We start from the raw sequence: 23120 nt of genomic DNA on the forward strand, positions 1-23120 counted from the left end.
GTGATTTTCCATCCACTTTCATTTCATACAGTAAGCACCTTAGTAAAAAAAAATGAACAAAAAACTAACAAAGCACTGCACAAACAGCACTGCACATTTAAGAATTGGCTCTTTTCTACAGAAGAACGGCATAATATTACCTTAGGAACATCATAGCTAAGGTAAAAGAAATGGAAAACATTGGACATCTCTGGAGAACAAAAAGAGTTCAAGAGGTGTGCATGCGTGTGCATTTTGCAGAATTTTGACGTGTGGGCTGAACTTTTCTTCAGGTTCAGCTGGAGAAACATGAAAGTACCGTGAGTAATATTTCCACTGTAACTCTTCCTCAGTTTTACTTTTGGAAAACTCTGTGAGTCAACTCCAGTTGACTCTAAATTTTGTTTTATGCAATGTCTGGTGGATAGGTAGAGAAATTCAGAACTCCTTGAGGAATTTCATGAACTTTACCCAAATGCTTTTTGATTTCTCAAAATTTGGGGGGTAATACTAAAGGAGGAATCCCCACATTTCCTTTCCATCTTAGCTTAGGCTACCTGTCAGTGGGAAATTGAACTTGCATTTCTATTGAATTGCGGCTCAGCGGTAAAGATAGGGGAGTAATTAGATAAGTTCATATTTAAAGCAAACCCACTTAATCTGCAGTTCTTGAACCTTTGTGTGAACTGAAATTTAGCTGCCTTATGAAATTTGCACTTATGCAGTTCCCCAGCTAAAATACGTGTGCAAAAAAGGCATGAAAGTGTGCACAAAAATACATATGTAGAAATGAACATAACAAATAAAACATATGTTCCATTAGGGAAAATGTTGCACACAAAAAATGTGTATATAAGGAGAAAAGTGTAGGAAACGGCCATCGGTACAGATTCCCATTGTGACTTTAAAAACTTGCGCAAACCTATGCAGAAATAGGGTGAACTGAAATTAAGGTTGGAAGGATGAAAAACTGATGGACCAAAATTGGTAGATTCATCCATTCCTGCCATCAGCTAGTGCTTACAAATTACTGGGGTTTGTATTGCGGTGTTGTGGGTCCACAACAGTGGCAGCTCTGTACCTTGCCACTAGTTGTGCGAATAATAGCACAACCCTTGTTAATATATAAATTAGCCATCAAACTTTTGGGGCTTTCCACTAGGTCGTTTTTTCATGTTATTGCACAGCTGTCAGTAAGTTAAGAAATAGTTCTTAATCTACCATTTCTGTGTCCCTTTTAAACCATTAATACCTTTTGGCCAGTAACCCTATGGACACTATCTGGGAAATCTTTCCCACTAAACTCAATAGGATTCTCTTTCTGAGTAGCCTTGTACAGGATCTCGATGTTTTGTTAAAGCTACTATATTTACAAGTTGCCTCCTGCTAAAATAAGTCATTCCAAGGGAGCAACTATATAGTAAGATCCACCAAGATTTATGGGTTAGGAATCGACTGAGCCAGGATGTTCCCAGAGCAGCAGGACTGAGAAAGCTTTAGTCTCTCATACTTGGCTTAACTGGGAGTACACTGGCATGTCTCCCTTGTCCTGGTTCTGAAGCTGCCCAACTTTATAACAGCTTAATTTACACAGGCTTGATTTATGAAATTTCTTCCCTTGAACCTAAAAACAGTCTAACAACAAGCCAGGGTGCATATCTGTTTATATGAGGTAAAAAATAAATAAATCTATTCACCATTTGGTAAATTTCTTGCTAGTGTGTAAATGCTGAGGCAAAAAGATCAATTTCTGTGAACCATAAGCAGGAGGGGAAGAATACACTCAAAGGCTGGTGATAAGATTGTATAGATTTTTATTATTAATAATCTAAGCTAGAAACAATCACAAACAAAGCATTCCTTTTGACCAAACAATATTTTCTGCTTGGTTACAGCTATTTTCTTATGAATATAAATAATATAATATCAGCCTGTGATCAAAGCCTTCAAATTCCATTTTTATCAAATATAGCGAGGGAGGAAAAGTAATATTGTGCTTTCTCTTTTCTTTGGGAAATTATAGCCTTTAGAATTTCTGGATGTGTGCAAAGCACACAATTAATTGGAAATCTTATGCTGATATATCTCAATACAAAATAATCCATATGGTTATTACCTAGACCAGAGTAAGGACGGTACGAAAAACTCATTTTTACTGAGAGACATTTCAAACAGGGTAGCTAAGGAAAATACTGAGATATTATAGGAACCACTCACCTTTTAATTTCTTCCCTTTTAATGTTTAGTTCATCGCATGCCCTGTCACTGCACCAAGCCCACCACTTCATCAGCCTGCTATTGTGGCTGTGGTGAAACTCACAGTAAAGTGATGTCATTTCACATATTTGTAGGCATTTGGTCAGGAGCGAGCCAGCAAGCAGTCAATCACATGAAGTAAGTGGATTTAACTCTTTATTAGAGAAAACAACAACAACCAGGATCTGCACAGAAGTTTTAGGCCTGATGAGCACAGCAACTCTTATTTAGTCCCCACCTCCCTGCGGCTGTCTAAGTCCTTTTCTCTTCAGAGTTTTCCCCAAGGAATCTGAGACTGCACCTGCCTGCCTGTGTCTGCTCCTCTTGCTTCATGTCTCTCCTGGTTCTGGTTGTAGACCAGGGGCAGGAGGGGGAGCCTCTTCACCAGCTGGACTCCTCTCTGTCACAGACTCACCCCACTCACTAAGCCCTGTTACCTCTTCACCTTCTGACACCTGCCCCCAGTCTTGTCCCTCTTCTCCACTCATCATTGTCCCACCACCAATTCACTGGCTCTGAGCCTTCTTCCCTTGGGAGTTTCCCAGCTGGTTTCTCCTAACATTCCTCTGTGTCCAACCAGTCCATGACACATTGCCAAGAGGCGGAGGAGGCACGGGGGCACAGAAAGCCACTGTAGTGTAGCAGTTAGAATATTGGATTGTGACCTGGGAGGCCAGAGATCCTATCCCCATTCAGCCATGGAGCTGACTGGGCGATCTGGGGCCAGTCACAGTCTCTCAGACTTCTCTACCTCATGGTGTTGTTGTTGTTATGTACTGAAGTTCTCACCCTGGGCCAGCAGGGGGGTTACTGTAGATAGTTTTCACTCAGGTCCACATATGCAAATAAGGGATTGAAAGTGACGTTCAGTGATTGGATAGTTACAGAAAGTTGTTACAGTTGCATTGTAGTGGAGCTCTATATAAGCAGGCTGGCTGAACCCTTCAGTTCAGTTCTGTTCTGGCCTGTGAATAAACAAGTGCTGTTTGAAGAATCGCTGTGTCGTCTGATATGTTCACCCACAACTTAACAGTTGTGTGGATAAAATGGAGAGAAGCAGGAACCATGCAGGCTGCCACCACTTTTCATGGTCGATAGAACCAGGGTCCAATCACACAGGCATTTGCACCAATGTTATCCAGTGCACCAAAGGCCACTGAAATAGTAGAAGGCAAAAGGGGTGGGTGGGAAAAAATGCCCAATTAATTAAGATGTCCGTCTGGGAAATGAGATGCAGAAGCCACCAGATCAGCTGCTTACTTGTGAGTGGCCTCAGCTCAAACAAGCTGTTTTGGAAATGCTGGGGCTGGTGAGATGCTGCAAACTGCAGGAGGAAGTTGCAGAAGGAAGAGGCAGCAGAAATCTAGAGAAAAGTGGCTGTTTCTTGAGGGAGTGGCAGGAAGGCAAGCAAGCTATCAAGCAGGAAGAAAAGCAGGCCAGAAAGATCCCCCTGGATTATGTGGGAACTGATGGAGAGCATGTGCTACATTTCCACCATCCTCATTATGAGTGTTCAGCATTTTAGTGTGAATATCTCCTGCTAAGCACATTGTGTCCGCAGCTTTGACTAATGTACACTTTTCTTGCAAGCAGCTTCTCCTAATATATGCATATGCCATTTTCACTTAATAATTTCATATACACATTCCCCACCCCACCAATATATGCCTGTTTGTAAACATTCTTTGGCTGGAGAATTTGGGTAAGTGTGAATTTCAAGGGATGGCAGTGTTTAGTTCTCACACTGTTTCAGAAAGTGTGGATTTGAAAAATTCAGATTCAAATGCAAACTAAAATGTATGTGCAGAGGGCTGTATTTCATAGCACTGTGTAGGTTATCATTGTTGCTTCTATAAGCTGGGTATCAACAAGATCTATGTAGGAAATTCTTCCTACAATATGTATGTAATATCATAAGGTTAGTGCTGCAGTCTTAAACCCTTTATTATTACATTGGGTTCAGAGGGAATATGTTCATTTGTTCCATCAAACATCACTATCGTTATCTCTTATCCAACCAGCAAGCTCATTGACAATCTTTATCTTGTTCGACCTAACAACAGTCCTCTAAGACAAAATAATCAAAATTCCATTTTTTGGTAGCAATGAGAAAATGAAACCACAAATGCCTACTTAACTACCATAATTTGTCTGTAGTCTTGATAATCTGCCAGAAAATCCAGCTCTGGTTTTTCAGAATGCTCAGGTGTGATAGCTTTTCAGATGCTTCGGGTTGAAAACTGGGTCATCCATTATTAGGCAGAGAAATTTCCTCCAGTTTTATCGCCGCAAATGAAATTGGTCATTAGAGCTCTGTTGGCAGTGGGCTTTCTTAAAGCATGCTCATTTGTGTCACTAAATTTCCTAATAATAATGTTTCTGATGGGTTATGCAAAATGATAAATAAATGGCCATTTCCAATAAGTGAATTTTACTTGGGTCTATTAGCAGCAGGAATACACAATTTATATTAATGAAAGGCTCAGTTATGGGCTGATTACAGGTGATGGTAGTACTTTACATATTTTTTAATACTAATATTCATAGAATCAGCTAACAACTGGCTATTTTATTTTCTATATCTGAAGAGCATTTAAATTTTATGTATATTAAGAGCATGATTCACTTTCTGTGACACTCAGTAAATTGTGTCTTGCCATCCCAATACTACGAATTGCTAAAACTTGCCATCTAATTTCTGCATTATTTTGCGACTAAAAAGAACAAACCACACAGAGGTTTGCAACTAAGTAGAAACAACATTTGTATGTAGGTTAAGTTTTGTCTAAGCTGAGGACTGCATCAAACATTTGGGAAATGAAAAATCAAGTGGATTGCTAAATTTCAATGCACACATTGGGCAAGGAGGTGAAGATTAGGTCATTTCACAATAGATCACACAAATATTGACTTCTTCAAGCACCCAATTTTAGGTTATTCTCCCCTCCCACAGAAACCCCCAGAAAACCCACTGGAGAGATTTTGGGGTGTCACAGATAATAAGGAATAGGGTACAGGAAACTTGATTTCTGTGCACTTCCTTAGGGTTGTACCAATGGCCTCAAATTTCCTTCTAACTTCACTTTCTCATGTGCTCACTCTTTTGCATGGGTTAGTTGTCTGACACTAAGGAACTGGGCAGATGGAAAATAAACTGGGCGTTTCTGTGTGCTGCTCTGGTTCACCAGAAGCGGCTTAGTCATGCTGGACACATGACCCAGAAGCTCTGTGCCGGCTCCCTCGGCCAATAAAGCGAGATGAGCGCCGCAACCCCAGAATCATCCGCAACTGGATCTAACGGTCAAGGGTCCCTTTACCTTTAGCCCCGAAGGTAAACCTGGGGTACTGAGACAACTTACGTTAACAACGTAACCTTAATTGTGTCTGTTTAGAAGTAGGTGTCATTGAGTTCAATGGGGCATACTCTCAGCTAAATGGGTACAGGATTACAGCATAATTCCATTCACCTACTGACCCTATGGGGTGCCAGGGTGAGAAGAGAGCAGAAAGGACTCACAACATCCCCCAGGCATGTCACAGTTACCCAAAAGACCTAGGGAAGCTTCAAAAGCAAAGGCTGAAAAGATTTGCAACTCTAATAGTCAAATTCAAATTTTGCCAAATGTGAATTTGTGCAAAATGTTGCTTTATGCTCTGTCCTAAGTGATGTCTGCCTGCTGTATTTGTATTAAATTGAACCGAGGAGCATTCCAAAAGGTTTTCCAAATTTGTTTTACTGTTTCCCCCCAGTTTAGAAACACCAGACCGCAGGCAAAAATATATTAATGTGTTACATATCCAGCTATAACTCTACATGCTCACTTTTAACGTTATATTACAAATCGAGGAAGACAAAATACAAAAGTTTAAGATTTAGAATTCCTGTGTTCATTTGACAGCAATATATCCATTATGCACTGTGTTTGAAAATTGTTCTGATAAACTTGGATTGCTCCAGTGTATATTCTAGATCATTTCTTTCAGAGAGCTTTCTTTCATATTGTCATTATTGAAGAATTAACAAACACAACATCACTCACAGTTTCTTTTATAATCTTGAGTTTTCTGTAGATTCAAGGCACGCTGCCTTGAAATGGTTTTTAAAAGTCCATTTTTTTGGTATACATTTTATTCTTCAAATAACCCAGCTGCAAATGGAATCAAGAAAAAGCCAGTTAATGAATTGATCCATTCTGCAGTATGCAAACATTGCCCTTACATGACATTACAAATCGTTTCCATTTCTTTGAAGTCAATAACAATAGGAAGCCACTCAAGTTGCCAAGTAGGAATCAGAAGGGGTCCTGTGCTGCATGCTAACAGTAGTCAAAAATAGCAAGAATGTTCCAGCATTAATGTAGGAGATGAATGCCACAATAAGAACCCAGTTTAAACATATTGTCGCTATTCATTTCAAGTGGAAGCCTTCATGTTTAATGTAAGGAAAGTACTCAGACAATGGATAGCTCAGCTGCTTAGAGCATGGTGCTGATAACACCAAGGTTGTAGGTTCAATCCCCATTTGGGACAATGGTTTATTCCTGGTTTGGACTGGATCACTGGGTCTCAAGTTTTTTTGGGGACCACAATTCCCATCATCCCTGACCACTGGTCCTGCTATCTAGGGATGATGGGAGTTGTAGTCCAAAAACAGCTGGACAAGATGATCCTCAGGGTCCCTTCCAATTCTATGGTTTGATGATTCTATGGCAATCTGGAGCACAACATAGTTCGATTTGTTTCATGTGGCATGTAAGAGCCTGCATGAAATGTATGGCCAATGAATGTTCAATATAGTAGCAGCATGCTAGGCATGGAGTTGCCATTCCAGAGTAGCATCCTTATAAGCTGGGGTTGCCACCCCCAAACTGATCATTTGTTGAGCAGAGAGGGAGTGATTAGGGGTGAGCAATATCTGGTTTTCAGTATTGTGGTATACCACCAGCTCAACATCATGATTTACGGATATATCACAATGTCTGTAATAAGGATGAAGTTATTTAGAAGCATTGGCTGGCTTCACAGTTTTTCCTGCATTGTGATTTTTGTATGGTGCGCATGCACACACACATGCATCCTGATTCGCAGTACAGTGGTACCTCGGGTTATATACACCTCAGGTTACAAACACTTTGGGTTACAGACTCCGCTAACCCGGAAGTAGTACCTCCGGTAAAGAACTTTACCTCAGGATGAGAACAGAAATCGCATGGCGGCAGTAGGTGGCCCCATTATCTAAAGTGGTACCTCAGGCTAAGAACCGTTTCAGGTTAAGAATGGACCTCTGGGACAAATTAAGTTCGTAACCAGAGGTACCACTGTATATCAACAATATATCACCCAACCCTAGAACACATCATGATTTGTGATATATTGCCAGGTCAAAAATTATGAAACTGATATCACGATATGGACTTCAAATCTGAAGAATTAGCCATGAAGTCACATACCAGTGATCAGACAGATTCATTGAGACTTTGCCCATGTGGCTACAACGCAAAGCACACGTCGTGCTGCTGCTTTTATATTTCCCATACTATCACCCTTTGAAATGTTTGGGCAATAGCCATGGGTAATTGTGGTGCCACCTCGGTGTGCGTGCAATAGCTCCACCCACGCCAGGGTGGGGGGAACCAGGTTGAGACCCTGCCCGCAACCAGGACCATCTATTAAGATGATCCTATCTACAGATATTCATGGAAAATAAGATGATCAGTGACTATAGAGACTCTCCTCCTGCAAGAGAGGGGAGTGGTTGTGGTCGGGAGCCGGACTCCGCCTCAAGCAGGGGGCATTAGCCCCCTGCCTCCCACTCACCTGGCTGGTGCCAAATCCAGGAAACTCTTAAATGCAATAGCTCGCTGGGTGCGCTTTATGAATGGCCGAGTCATTTCTCACGACCATATCCGGATTGGCGAGCAGGCCTTGTACCGGAATGATGGGGTTCATCTTTCAGACCAAGGGAATGACATTTGGTTAAATAGCAGCAGCAGCAGCATCAGGGATTGGTTACAGCTGTGAGGGTATTGGCGGCGAGCCTTTTGGGCTCGGGTGGCGGTTAGGCATTGAAATAATGTGTTGTGGTGTGTCGAAGGGCTAGGTGTGGCCATCGCCTGTGCCTTCAATTTTGGGTATTCCGTTAAAGGAATCTGGCGGTCGTGTATTCTGTCTGATGCCTGCTTGGCGGGAGGCCATGGCATGACCCTCGGTGACATCAGGGGAGAGCCTATAGTTGGATTAGCATCAACAGGCTCCACCTACTGGTGAATAAACCCCCCTTGTTTTGGACATCCAATGCCTAAGCCAATACCTTTTCACAGCTGTAATCAATAAAGTTGTGGCCTTTTCTTGCCCATTAACCTTATATCACGTGTCCCTGTGTATTCATTCCACTACGCGGGGATCGGGTCCTCGAACCATAACTATATGCTACCTCCAGGATCAGAGACACTCTGAATATTGATTGCTAGGGAGCAGCAGGATCAGACTGTTGCCCTCACAGCAGTTTATGGGTTTTCAACACATAGTGTAGTCCACGTTTAACTGAATTGCTTCTTTGATGTTTCTAGATCCAGCCTAGGTCTCTTCTGTTGATAGCAACACTGTGACAACTGCATATCTTATTATGAACAAAACTGTGTCTTTTCTCTCAGTCTGGGTCTTTAAAAATAAGTAAATTTGTGACTCAATGCAGTTATATTTGGAACTAAGCATGGGGAAATTACAGTAACCTCCTAAGGCAAGATTTCATGAGTGTTCTTTTTAAATGCATATATTAGCTGAAATCACCTTTTCCAAGCAAAATGCTGAGCATTTAGTATTTGTTGTGCATACTACTGCTGAATTGCTATTGTTCCTAATCTGTTTTTGTAGCCTGCTTTTTATACTATTAACAGTCCTATAAAACAGGCCTCATATGCTGACATTGTATCAAATAGTAGTGAAAGATAAACTGTGAATGATATTACTCATTCACTGTTACACTTCTGTGGCTAGATGTTACTCAATAAATATTTACTAACCTGCAGTATTCCCATGTTAGAAATATCTGTAGATTTCCTCTTCAGCAAGTTTTTACACCCACAAATCACTGTGGACAACCCACTTGGGGGGTTGGGAGATGGTACTCCATGAAAATATGTCCTTGTTATTGGTAATAATTATAGTAATAATAAGCCATTCAAAAGGACACAAAGTTGGGATTTCTGAAAATTGTTATTAATCAAGGCATTTGTGGGCAAACACGAGCAGAGAATAGGAGAGCCAGTGCAAATAATCTCATACGGTTCAATGTAGTTTGAACTTAGACCCTTAATTATAAAATTATTGTAAACCTAGCCTAAAAAGATTTCTCTTGAGGTTGCCACAACCATCTACAAAAACAACATGATAGGATATTTCCTAACATAACACCCCTGATAATTTTTTCTAGTCTTCTTGGAACTTCCTCTACTTTGAAATTTGTCAGTTGCTTGAACCAAGCATCTTCAAACTCACCTCAAATTTTTAAGGGGTATTCAGTTAAGTGACATTCGGTGCAGTTATCCTCACTAAAATGAAGTGTCTGCATGGCTTTTCTATTAGCTTGAGAAAAATATAAGGGCTCTGACTGCATTATTTTTCATGTAACTTCCCTGACATATGTTAGTCCAAAGTAGACTTCCGATTTCAGCATGTGATTCCAATCTGAGAAGGTCATTATAGGGCTAGCCATAATACCATTCATTGCATGCTTATTTCTTTAACATGCCGTAAATGAAAAACAGTTGACTTAAAACATCTGAAAACGCCAAGAGATTACTGCTGCTTGTATGGTAATACCATATGGTAATTCTGCTGCTTGTATGGTAATAGCACTCTTTGTATGGTAGTACTGCTGCTTGTATGGTAATACCACTTTTTGGCACTGTCCCGTAACTAGAAGCACCTCACAGGTTCTGGGAAGATAGGAGTGTAAAGCATCTTCCATTCTATTGCATGAATTTTCAGTGGTTGCACTACTTAGTTCCCTGTACAATGTTCTTTAAGAACCAGAGGAAATATGCAGCCATTACTTTTTATAGTACGCTTTTTAAAGAAATGAACAAAGAATAACATCTCGGAGGACTTTGGAGGAACCTTCTCAGGCAAAGTATGAAGTGTTGGTGGGTTCAATCATGACTCAAGGCCAAGGCTGGATCTAGACATATGAAAGAAGCATTTCAGTTTAAAGCGTTGTTAATTTAAACAGGGAAAACAGGTAGAGAAAAAGGGGACTCCACTTCACCACCTGGTGGCACAGTTACGAACTTAATTTGTTCCAGATGTCTGTTCTTAACCTGAAACTGTTCTTAGCTAGAGGCGTGCTTTCGCTAATGGGACCTCTTGCTTCTGCTGCGCCGCCGGCAGCACACAATTTCCATTCTCATCCTGGGGCAAAGTTCTCAACTCGAGGTAACTCTTCCAGGTTAGCAGAATTTGTAACCTGAAGGTGTTTGTAACCTGAGCTGTTTGTAACTTGAGGTACCACTGTAAATAGCATTTTCTCTTTTTCTCTTTTCTAGCTGAGCACCAAGATTAAGCTCAAATGGTTTTCTTACAGCAACAAGGGGTGGTGATATTATTTATACCCCAGCTACTGTGGGCAGCTTACAACATATATAAAACATAGTAAAATTAAACATTTTAAAAAATCCCAATACAGGGCTGCCTTCAGATGTCTTCTAAAAGTTATGTAGATCTTTATCTCCTTGACATCTGAAGGGAGGGTACCACGAGATTGAATGATTGGGCACTTGGCCCAGAATATATACCTTAAGCTGGCCCAGGCAATACCCCACCACCACCTGTGATAGGTCACCTTTATGATGCAATTAGCCAATTATAACGCTGGCCCTATTTCAGCAGGAATTGGCTGCCTGCCAGTCACCAACATTACCATTGGAGCATTTTAGAATCCTTCTAGTCTCTCGTCAAGTAGATGAGTCTCCTCAGCTCAAGGAGGCATCAAGGCCTAGCAGTGCCTTCATACATAACAAAGAACATGTAACAATTATGAAGGAAGTATGAATAAATTTCAAAGAAGGCAAAATCTTATTAAGAATGGCCCAAATTCTGTTTAGAACAGGATTGATGAGTACATACTGTGGTGATCACACAGGGTCCCCGGACGTTTCACCATCTATTGATCCCTGTGCCACCACTTTATTTCTCACGGCCACCACCCAGGCCCTACCTGGTACAATACTGAGTCCAGTCAGGGTTAAATTGGAACATAAACTTCTATTTATTTATTCTAGTTTAACAAGCATGTGGTTTCATAAACTGTATCAGTCAATTACAATCATGGGGTGCCTATTCAGACCTATAACTTCTGCTACCTGCTTTCACTCACTAAACCACCTCTCAGATATTTACTTGTCTTCCTAGCCCTAACTGTTCCTGACTCAGCTTATTTCGCTACACTAACTCAACCTACCCACAGACTCTACCCCAATTCACTCCCACTCCAACCAACCACCCAACTCCCAATGAACTCCCCCCTTTGCCCCTTCCAGAGCTGGTTTTATAGTCCCTCTGACTCCACCCCCCTGGGTTCTGATTGGGTAGCCTGTTTAACTATTTCACCTCCAGCACTCTCGTATGTTAATGTCACACATACGTCTTTAGTTGCTAAATAGATGTTCTCCTAAAGCCAGATCTGAGGAAAATGAGCAGGGGCAGGAAACATTCTGGTGTAAGTGAAACATTTTAGGAAGAGGAATGCTAAAAGGATACGTGGAAGATACATAAGGGTGGACAAATCCAATGCAGAATGCAGGTCACGGGGCCTGTACACCATGGAAATAATGGAGATTGCTAACTTTTAATTCCCGTTTTTAATAAGTTCTTTTGCATTTGTTTTGGCAGATCAACCTTACCAACTGCGGTCGAGTGAGGAGTTAAAACTGTACTGCTGAGACCTTGGGTGTGAAATCACTTTTGCAGGTAGGAAACAAGGGGTTTTTTTAAATATCAGCTGGCATGTAGACACTTCTGTTTGGTGTTTCCAAAGGTTTGTCCTCACTTGGTTAGATGTTACAGCACACCCCCGCACCTGTTCAACGGCAGGTTCCTCACCTTATGCCACATCACAAATATTTTTGAAATGTCAAAGGCAATTGACAAGTAGCATGGGATAGGACATGGGCCTTGATCCATGCTGCTTTGGATCCTGACCTTTCTCTTTAAATAATATTTATTTAATATCTAATATTTATATTGAAAATGAATTTTCCCAGTATCCTCTAAAATAGCAATGGATGCCAGAATGCCACTGGCCTGGAGATGGGATTCCATGGATTGACCATGTATTCAATGCACAATGCAAAGGCTATTTTGTGAGAGTCACCAACACACCTGGTATTTTTGCCCAATGTGTGTTATCCTTTCTGCTCCTAGTTTATGTGTGCATTAGTGTGTCATATATTCATATGCTTGTACTGCTTCTCACAAAATGTCATAAACCTGACGCCAGATACACATGCTCCAGAGGTTACCATGGCACAAAGGATGTGATAAATGTGTGTCTGTCTCAACTCTGGAAGTATGTATAGAGTAGGAACACTACAGCAGAGCCATGCGAGTGATTGGTTCCTTTTGAAACAGGTGTAAATATGTCTCTGTTCAATGCGTTTTCGTCAGGTATATATATATATATAGCCTGGAGGAAATGAGCGTCCTTTTACAGGGTGTTTATATTTCTGAAAGGACACAAATTCCTTTATAAACATCAGCACTGTCTACCACTGAATCAGACCGATGGGTTCATTTAGCCTTGTGACTGGCAATGGCTTTCTGAATTCTCAGACAGTGATCTTTCCTGCCCTTACTGCCAGAGAACCTTTTAAATGGAGAAGGCAGGGACTGAACTAAGGAACTTGCAGATGCAAAGCATGCACTCTACCACTGAGCTATGGCCCTCTCCTCGGAGCTCTTTCATGGTACATTTCCTGTCATAATTATAAGGCACTGCTTTTGTCAAATGGGATGCATCTCACTTCAGAAGCGTACCTCTGAGTTTCCGAGGGAGTGAAAGACAATCATTGGCTTCCCCCTGTTTATTAGCCGTGTGACGCTTTTCTCCTTGAATTGTTCCTTACAGAATCCAACTGTACAATGAGTTTTGCCTGCATGTTTTTGTGTGCTTTTGATGCTGGGGCACAGGAGCTGTTGACAGCATTCCTTCCATTCTTCCTTTAAAATCTGCAGATAGAAGGGTGCTTTAGAACAGGTACTGCCAACATTTGTGCCGTGGCAATGATCCTAACTGTGAGGCTAAAGTTCAAACAAATGCAGTGTCTGAAGTGTAAGTTGGAGGAGGAGAACAACAATACATAAAGACGACCTTGTTGTTATTGGATCTGTTAAGGGGACAGTGAAGGAAGGGATCACCCCAGTCCTGCAAGGGAGGCCATGGATGAAACTCCACACTATTTGATAAGAAACCCTATATTGTAAGGGGTATTGGGGATAGAACTCCACATTATAGGGGAGACACAGGAAGGAAGCAAGGTCGGAAGGGGGCCACTGTCAGAAAAAGGTTGAGAAACACTATTTTGAAGCATCTTCCCCTTTCTTACCTTCTGTTCTGTGCATGCTCCCAAGTGCACTATTTTGCGATCCCTCGGCTCAGCACCCTGTGCAGGGGGTGGGCCCACTCACGCTGCCCTCAACCTGGCACTATTCTCCCTTACGTTGCTTTCTGTGGGACCAGCAGAAAACTGAGTGTGAATGGATAGCATTTCTAATACAGAATAAGATTGTACGATTAAGAGCTGGTATGTGTTGGTGTGTTCCTTTACATCAGGCCAATCTTGCTTAGCCTTTAATTATCCTGTCAGTAGCTGAGAATGCAGAGTGGGTTCTGGAACAATAGAAGTTGGGCGGTTTCAGCTGAGTTTTTCTTCAGCTTGTGCAGCTGTTGTCCCAGCCATGTTCCTTTCAAGTTAGCATGACAAGTGATCATCCAGGGCATCATATTGCCACCCACTCTTGAGATAATCTCCCCCCAACCCCTCAAACATAACATGCAATACTCACACAGAGAAATCGCTTTGTTATGATCGGAGGAATGCGTTGGGAGGCATGAAGAAGCTGCCCTGTTGTAGGACAACAATCCCCTATTTGCTTTATAGATGTCTCTGTAATTTAAACAGCAGGCAGAACCAGCACACAGTTGTAGATGCTCAGGGTGGGGGGTTGAGGACACCCAGAGACTCATAAATCATGGGGAGGATTAAAAGCAATGAACATTTATCTTCTTAACCCTGTAAAGCAATACTGCAAAGCCAAGGATTACAACTTGCTGTGCATGTAATCTTTGTTTGGGGATAAAAGGTGTTGAGCTTTTTTTCCTCATTTGCTTTTGTGTTTTTTTTTTCCTTCTTCTTTAAAAAACGATTCCCTCAATTAACAATGATGCATGCCTGTTGGGGAAGGGAGTGGGGGGAGGAACCCAATTGAAAATGTATTACTTTAACACTAAATAAGGGGACTTTAAAGCTAGAAGTGAAGGTAATTGGACTGCCACCTAAAGAAGAAAGAAGAAAGGCAGCCATGTATCTAGCTCTGAGTTACCTTCCACATTTCATAGGATTTAATTGTGTCACCAAGGCACCATAGTACTCCATGTTTCTCCGTTACAGTGCTTCCCACATCAGATTGTGTCCAAAGCTGCTTCTGTAAGGGTATTTTGTATACTGTGTCTCCTTAAGTGCTTTGCATCAGTTATGTTTACCATGCTTTGAAAGGGCAAAAGCCGGGGGGGGGGGGGCTGAACAACCAAGGGGCAAGTGGGACTGCCCAGTTTATGTGTAAAGGAGATCTGGTCATGGGCTTGCCCACACTTCCATTCGTCCAACTGCTTTGCCCTGGGAAAACCCACTGTTTACCACTGAATGAGAGCAGATGTCAATGGGTTTTTCTGTGGATTGATGTTTGCTCTGATTCAGCAGGAAACAGCATGTTTTCCCGGGAAAAGCAGTGGTCAAACCTACACTCATTTCGTAATAGAGCAAGTGCTAAACAGACTGGTTTAGTGGTTCCAAAACATGCGCTTACTAACAGATTCCAGGCTTGTCTTGCATTTACAGGCCAGTACGGTCAAGCTCATGCCATCTTACTCAGCCACTGTGGCAATGAATCAACTGTAACATTGTAGCCTTTAAAACTCATGCTGTTGAAGGAGTCCCTTCTGCATGCCACAAGTCTAGTCCAGAGTTCCTACCATTCCAAAGCTGCTCTTTGGGGTCAGTTGTGTCTTGTCCCTCTTGAAGAGGGCAGGCAGTATGGAGCACAGCTCTGGAGTCATATGCAGAAGTGTAAGCCTGACTTTGCACCATAGCCGGAGCCGTGAGTGGTTCAGAAAAGGTTAACTAACCATAAAGATAAATAATGAGAAATGAGTGTCATATTTGTTTAACCACGCATTGAAAATAACCACCAGCTGGTGGGAGGAGCAGGCTAATTGTCTGAATCTGCTTAAACACAGAGTCACTGAGGAAGTTTTCATAATAATATTTCTGATGTATACAGTGGTCTGTGTTTGCCTGAGCTTGAGTCTGGACTAAGGATTCTGAGCTCCTGTGTTTTGATTCGATACATGATGTCCAATCACAGAACATTTCAGGATTTGGGCCTCTGCCATTGGCCCTTGAACTCTGAGTCGTGATTCACAGCTTTGAAGTTTAGACAGCAAATCATGTTGGGAGTGGGAGTGGCCCAGGCTTTCAGCAATGTATATAAGCAGTTGCTTTGCCCCTGTTTCCCAGTTACGTAGTTCAATAAAGGTTCTTGTTGTTATCGCTGTGTCTTGCCACCTGGGAACCCACCTACACTTCCATAAATATGTCTTTTGGAGACTCTGATTGCCAGGAAGCCTAAGGGTTTTGTAATTTCAGTTTCCTTCAGTGACTTGTTGGAGTTAGGCAAACCTAAAATCACTGAAATGATTTTATCTAGACAGAGCTAACTCCAGATAGGATTGAGTTTTTTTAAGTGGTGACCTTAAGTGGTGACCTTAAATAACTTGTTTTGGTTTACAAGTAGAGCCAGTGGGAACCACCTAGGCACACAGGCTGTCAACATTAGTCTCAAAACAGGATCAGTCCCCAACTCACTGGAAGCTGTAGCAGCTGTCTTGCTGGCCAAATTCCAGCAGCAGAGGAATTCCATCCACAGGTGGAAGCAACTTAAGGCACCTTAATGTAAACAGCTCTTCATTTTAGATTTTAAAATGTTGCGATTAGGGGCCACTAATGTAGGGCAATATGAAAGCCTCTGTGTGCTGCAGGCTTTTCCCTCAACAAGGAAGAAAAGGCTAATCTTTGGAACAATGGCAAATGTGGAGTCCTTGTTACGGAACAAACCATATCCCAATGTTTTATCAAGAATTTCTTTTCTCCTGTCCAACACTTGAGAAACAGTTGGGACCAAACCCTAAGCTCGGTGTGCTGCAGTCATTTCAGCTTCCAAGATGGAAGCCTTCCAGATTCCACTACTGGAAATTCAGGCAGGAGAACAGAGTAAAACTATACTGCATAAGTCAATACTCAGTTGAGCAAATATGAGTTTATGCAAATCACCATATGTCTTGTGAGACAGGCTCCAGCTAATAATATTTCACTGTCTCTTCCTTTTTGTGCCGCATAAAAGTCAACAAGCCCATCTGATCACTATCTGATGTCATTGGGTATGTGAAATGTAATGGAAGCTTCAGCTCAGTTCCTAATAGCCAAAAGGGTTCCTAAAAAACTATAATCCAAATGAAATGGCACCCTGAGTGAGTGAGCATATTGTTTTTAAATGTGTGTTTCAGAAAGTGCTTAAATACGGGGTCAAAGATCTATACTTGCACCCAATTCTTTCCGTGATACAGTTGGGTACAACTACTTTCATCTTTCTCTGTATTGGAAAAGGAGAATCATATTATAATAAATATCTTTGAAATTCAAACTTGGCTTGAAATTGTGCACCAGAAAACACAGTTAGTCCCTGAGAACAAAATATCCTTAACTAATAAGTAAACCTCCCCAAGAGACATAACCAGGACTATTCCTGAGCTACTTCAAAATAAAGGTCTGGGCATCACATGATGGAGTGTTCTGTATTAAAAACTAACAAACACAACTGCCCTGAACTTAGTCAAGCATAGCCTTGTCTGAGGTATATTACTTTTGGATGTGCAGGATTTGTTTCTTATAAAGAAATATGCAAGAATGCTACACCCCCTCAGCTGCAATCTGAAATGGTACAGTCCAAGAATAGCTTCACCACTTCATTCGTGAAAATTTGAAGAGAATTTAATCCTATTCGGGATGAGATAATATTTAATAAAATGGTCTTTTAAAAAATACAATTTGTCATTATTGCCATTGAGATGTGTGCTGATATTACAATATGCTCCTAGGGTCATTGGCATCAAAATGAAAGAGAGGTTGGCTCACCATCCCTCAAGAGACTTCTAGTCATCTCCACTATACTTTTCAGTCATAACAACCACAAAGGAATGGCTTGCTTCTGAGACTGTTGAAAGTATTAATTGCTTTAAAAATGTCTGCCTATATTGCCCTTACTCTGAATTTGTCCTTGTTGTTACCACATAACCAATTCTGATTGGCTATATAACACCATTATGTTGACCATGGAATCTCCTTTGTACATAATGCAATAAGAAGAAGCACTAACCAGGTTAGGGATTGGGAATGTCACTGGGGTAGACAACGCTGGAGTGAACAATAGCACCAGACAGGCTAAAAATGGGGAAAATATTATCACAATACAAATGCAACCAGAGGAAGACTACTATGTAGAAACCGGTGGGATGGGGATGGGGAAATGAGCTATGACAGCAGCTCTGCACCTTGTCCTCTCACTTTCTTATTGTGCTTAATGAGCTATATTTGTTATCCCACTGCAAGGCGATAAACCTCTCTACCTTCACTCTATTCACCTCCACTTTGGGTTTCTGGAAATGCCATCTTTTGTATTGCATTCTGTATTACAACAACACAGCAAATTAAATGTGTACTCTCAGTTCTCAACCCCGTGGATTACAATTGTCACTCACTGATTAAATTAATTAGTTTTGATGTGCAGGAAGATGCAACTATCTGCCCCAACTAAGGATTCATCATTATCCCTTAGATGGTAAGATCGTGTGGCAGACTTCATAAAGGTTTCAGCCTTCACCTTTACTTTGAGTCAACTGTTGTGAAAGCATATTCAAATCATTCTGTTGCATTTCTAACCATGTTCTCATTGGGGTTACATTCTTCATGTTCCTCATCGGGGCTGATGTAATTCAAGCCAAATTGCCTTATAACAAAAGCATATGAAATCATAGTGTTAACATTTAACAAGATTTGACACAAATCTAATACAGAGAAGTAGCAAAACCGACAGCTAAGTAAGTCTTCAAACAGATCCTGACACTTCTTATTGTCTGCCTTTCCGCCCCTTCCAGTTATTCAGCAAACAATAAGAGTTTGAAGTCAGAAAAGCTTCAAATCACTTATGAGCGGATTATGAAAGATTGTTCCAGGGGTGGCTATACCTGAGTTATTTTGAAAACCAATTCCCTGTACTCTTAGCAATATTATTTTGTGCTAATATTTCCCCCCTGAAAATGTTAACAAGGTCGTTACCCAGTCCCTCTTCATAGGATGGGGAGCAGAATGTGTTGGCTTCAGCCAAAAGAGCCAAAGTTGGCTGTGACTAAGAGTGCCCCCAAAGAAGATATTCAAAACACATTGGACTAAAAAATATATATGTGTTTCTGTGCACCTAGAAACTTCATTCCCTTCCAGATTTCATGCACTGATAGTAAAGGGTGGTGAAAGGGGAGAGGAAGAATGGGATGCAGGCCAGCTTCTCTTGTCTTTCTTCCCCAATGCACTAAGGGACAATTTTAGGAGCAGGTGACCCAGGTGATGTCCTGGTGTGCTGTGCTTGGGAGACAACTGTCAGGCTACCAACTCAACACACCACTCAACTGTTGGAAGAAATAGTGCAAAGCTTTCATCTTCATAAGGTGCTGGTGCTAACATATAAAGCTGTAAACAGTTTGGATCCCAGTTAGTTACCTGAAGGAACATTTTCACCCATGTCACTCTTACTTTATGAGACCATCTTAAACTCACTTGTATGTTAGCACTTGGAACCTAAGTGAAAAAGTAGGATTCAGGGGTACCCCAAGACTACACATCTGGCCCTTCAGAAAGATCTATAACTCTATCCAGAACAGCCTGTCTATGCATTTCTCAGACCTGAAAACCTACAATCCCCACAGATGATATTCAACTTCAATTTAGTTTCAGTAATTATATGCTAAATTCTTGAGCATTGCTTGCTTTTATGAAGTTCTATCCTTCTGGTGCCATTGTATCCATCTTGTGTCCTTCAAGCAGGACCCTGGAGGGGATTTTTATTATTATTATTATTATTATTATTATTATTATTATTATTATGAGGTTGTTTTTTTGCCAATTCTCTCCCATCCCTATAGTCTCCCTCATCCCACAAAAGCCCCTCCAGATACGATTTTTGAAGGCTGCAGGAGCTGTAAGGGTGAAGCTGAATTGGCCATTGAATCCTATTGCTTTAACCCTATTGCCTGTGGCAGCCCAGCAAGATACTTCACATTTTTGGAGATGTGAGAGTATTTCATTCTGGGAAATTAATTCAGCTGCGTCAAACTTGTTTCAAAGTGAGTATTGCAATTATGGCATAGTAGCAACTCAACAGTCTCTCTAACAGGTTATTTATTAAGACAACTATCTGGTATATCAATGATCAATGCTATCAATGAGGGTTATGCTTCAGACTTATAACAGCCATGTATGAGAGGCTATTCCCCAGATACCCAGTTTTGCAGGAACCAAGAGCTTTGTAGAACGGTGCATATTGGCAATAATCACATTTATGAAAACTTCAGAAACCACGTTTTGCTCTGCTAATCAATAAAAGCCTCACTTTAAAAGACACTATTACCTTCAGATCAAAGTGATGTGACTGACACATCTGAAAACTCAGAGCAGCCCTCTGCTGCAGCAAGGTAGCAACTGACAAATTCCATGCCTTTGCATAGAAATTTCAATTTGCTTCCATAAAATAACAGCATGGATTGCATAAAATATCAGTGTGGATTGTGTGTGTGTTTGCCTGTTTTAAAAATATAGTACTGTTTTTAAAAGATACACTGGGACCATTTACAGGAACAAAACTTCTACACTTTTAGGAGGGGAGCAACTCTGCTGAAAAGTTGCATGTTAGTCATCCACGTCCACAGAATACCTAAATTTCGCTTTCAGCAGGTGACTGGTGTAATGCACTAGTGAAATTTGAAGGGCCACTTCTGGAGGGCCACAGGTTTTTCAATCATCCAGTAGTACAAGAGCTCTCACCCTATTAACCAAGTCAAGAGTTGGCTTGTGCTGAAATAGAGCAGCCTCTGATTCCTGCCTAAAAAGCCACTTATCTGCTGCTCCTCAATGGTAAACCACTGGGTGCTTGATTAGACGCCTTCAGAGCCATTGCTAACCCCCACCCCTCCACACGCAAACATATCTGACACAGCAAATGGATGATACAGATTTGGATTTGAAGGTTTAATGTAAATTGGGCTTTCAGATTAATGTTCACCAGTTGTTTTCTTTACAGAAGAAAAGCACTTTGTAACTTTTACACTTGCCTTTTTTATTATCCTCCAATATTGGCTATATAATATTAAGGAAGGATGCAGGCAACTTCTACTGTATTATGAAAAATGTTTTATTGTGCCACAGTAATTCCAGAATGGCTAAAACTTGTATATGCGGATTCCAACGCCAGTCAAAGCAAATGGGCAATTCTGTAGAAAATAAGGAGCTAACAGGCTGCTCAACAGCACTTTGCATTTTGAAGTCATAATAATACTTTTTTTAAAGTCACAAAAAATTCAGTGATTTGGGGAGTTCAAACCATGCACTCATATCAATTTATGGCCTGTATATATTTAATTTCCATTTGTGTGCATGTGTGTATAGCTTTTCAGATGGGATTATTCATTGTACTTAAAAACATAATGCCTATGACAAGTTGTATCTTTCACCACAGGCGTTCAAGGGTTTTATAACATTTTATATAATGCATATTTTTTCTTCCATAAAGCTTTATTGCTATTTTTATAGAACATAATATGTACTCAATGGACCATAGCAGGCAGAATACCCATAATAGTCCATCATGGAAATGCCTATTTAAATAATTTCTAAAAGTGCATAATGCACAATAATTGAAAGTCTATCAACCCTAATTCTGCCACTCTCTTACTGGTTCACATATGGAAAATAATATGTTATAATAATACATTATGGGGTCACCAGCTTCAATATATGAATTTTTGATTTAAGTCTGACTTTGACTGGGTTGGAGACTTCGAGGCACCTTTTTATAGCTATATAGAGATTAATTTCAATAATTAAATAATAAATAATAAATTTAAATTCACAAGTCTATGTATAATCACGAAGTAACATAAACAGAACAAAAATTAAAGGAACTCTTCAATTTAATCTGAAATGTGCTTTAATCTGAACTCTTGTATATTTCTATGCTACTAATGTACGATCCATTCATATGCGACTTTATTGCAAATTTAAAATGAGGTTTCAATATGCAAATAAAAAAATGTTGGCATTTATTAGCAAATAAGAGTTGTAAAATGGTGCCTACAAAGCAGTATTTCCTGTATTTTTGACAGCTGGGGGTCCCTTTGTCAGGAGCTCAGCCTACACTCGAGTAGGACCCTGGTAGAGACACATGCCCGACTGGCATGTTCTCTCCCTCCTGGTCTTATGTTCGGGAGCTTCAAAAGCTTTCTTCAGCCCGAATATCACAGTGACCGATCCCAACAGACATCAGCACACCTAGCGATCAGCAGAGCTTGCGCAGTTGCGTAACAGACCTCAGCAACTCAGCATTTTGGCTAATCTACTTTATTTACATATAAGCACACACGGAGCACTGTAACATGGCTCCCTCTCTCTCTAGCATCAGACAGCAAAGAGAAAAAGAACAAAGGACCATAGTCCCACTTCATGGAACACAGTAACACAAACATCCCACTCTGTGGAGTCAAAAAATATACCGTCATGTGAAAGACAAAAATCCCATAACTGCAATCATGGAGCAGGAATTCTAACACCCTTTCTCCCCAAATTAAAATCAGAGAAACACTCTTATACTTCAAAACTTTCAGGTGCATACCCTTCAACATTTATCAGATGAAAATAGAGATGTTCTGTTCTCTTTATTAGTATTTGTTTATAGCCCGCCCATCTGACTGGGTTCCTCCATCCATTCAGGGCAGCTTCCAATAGATATAAAAACATAATAAAACACCAAACATTAAAAAACCTCCCTATACGGGGCTTCCATCAGATGTATTCTGAAGGTTGTATAGTTATTTATCTCCTTGGCTTATGGACTGCATAACTCCATACCATCCAACATTTCTCTGATGAAAATAGGGACGTTCTAAGGAAAAGAGGGACATTCTGGGATTGAATCAGAAACCGAGATGGCTTCTGTAAATCTGGAGCTGTCCCTGGAAAATAGGGACACCTGGAAGGTATGCAGCTGTGGTAATTTATGCAGAGACACAATGTTCAGATACCTCCAAGTACTGTATGTGTAACTCTGCTGAACCTCTGCACTGTGTGCCATTGATTGAGCAAGGTTAAGATGGTGAATTAAAGTGAGGCAGTAAGCTGACTCCTCTTTGAGTTATGGCAGCCAGTAATCACGAGTATGTCTATGCAGAAGTCTTACTGGGTTCAATAGGACTGCCTGCCAAGTAAGTGTGTATAGCATTGCAGGTTCAAATA

General features: G+C 40.9%; 1 protein-coding gene across 5 annotated transcripts in view; it reads left to right on the plus strand.

The window, feature by feature from the left end:
* The window catches only part of CDH12 (cadherin 12), a 668983-nt gene that overhangs the window by 201937 nt on the left and 443926 nt on the right, over positions 1-23120 (plus strand). For all 5 annotated transcript variants that reach the window (XR_014513371.1, XM_083449414.1, XM_083449413.1 and 2 more), the window contains one exon: positions 12124-12201. The gene's annotated coding sequence lies outside the window, so the exon portion shown is untranslated. The remainder of the gene's footprint in view (positions 1-12123; positions 12202-23120) is intronic.

The sequence above is a fragment of the Podarcis tiliguerta genome (assembly GCF_965153285.1).
Source record: "Podarcis tiliguerta genome assembly, chromosome: 7".
NCBI lineage: Eukaryota > Metazoa > Chordata > Lepidosauria > Squamata > Lacertidae > Podarcis > Podarcis tiliguerta.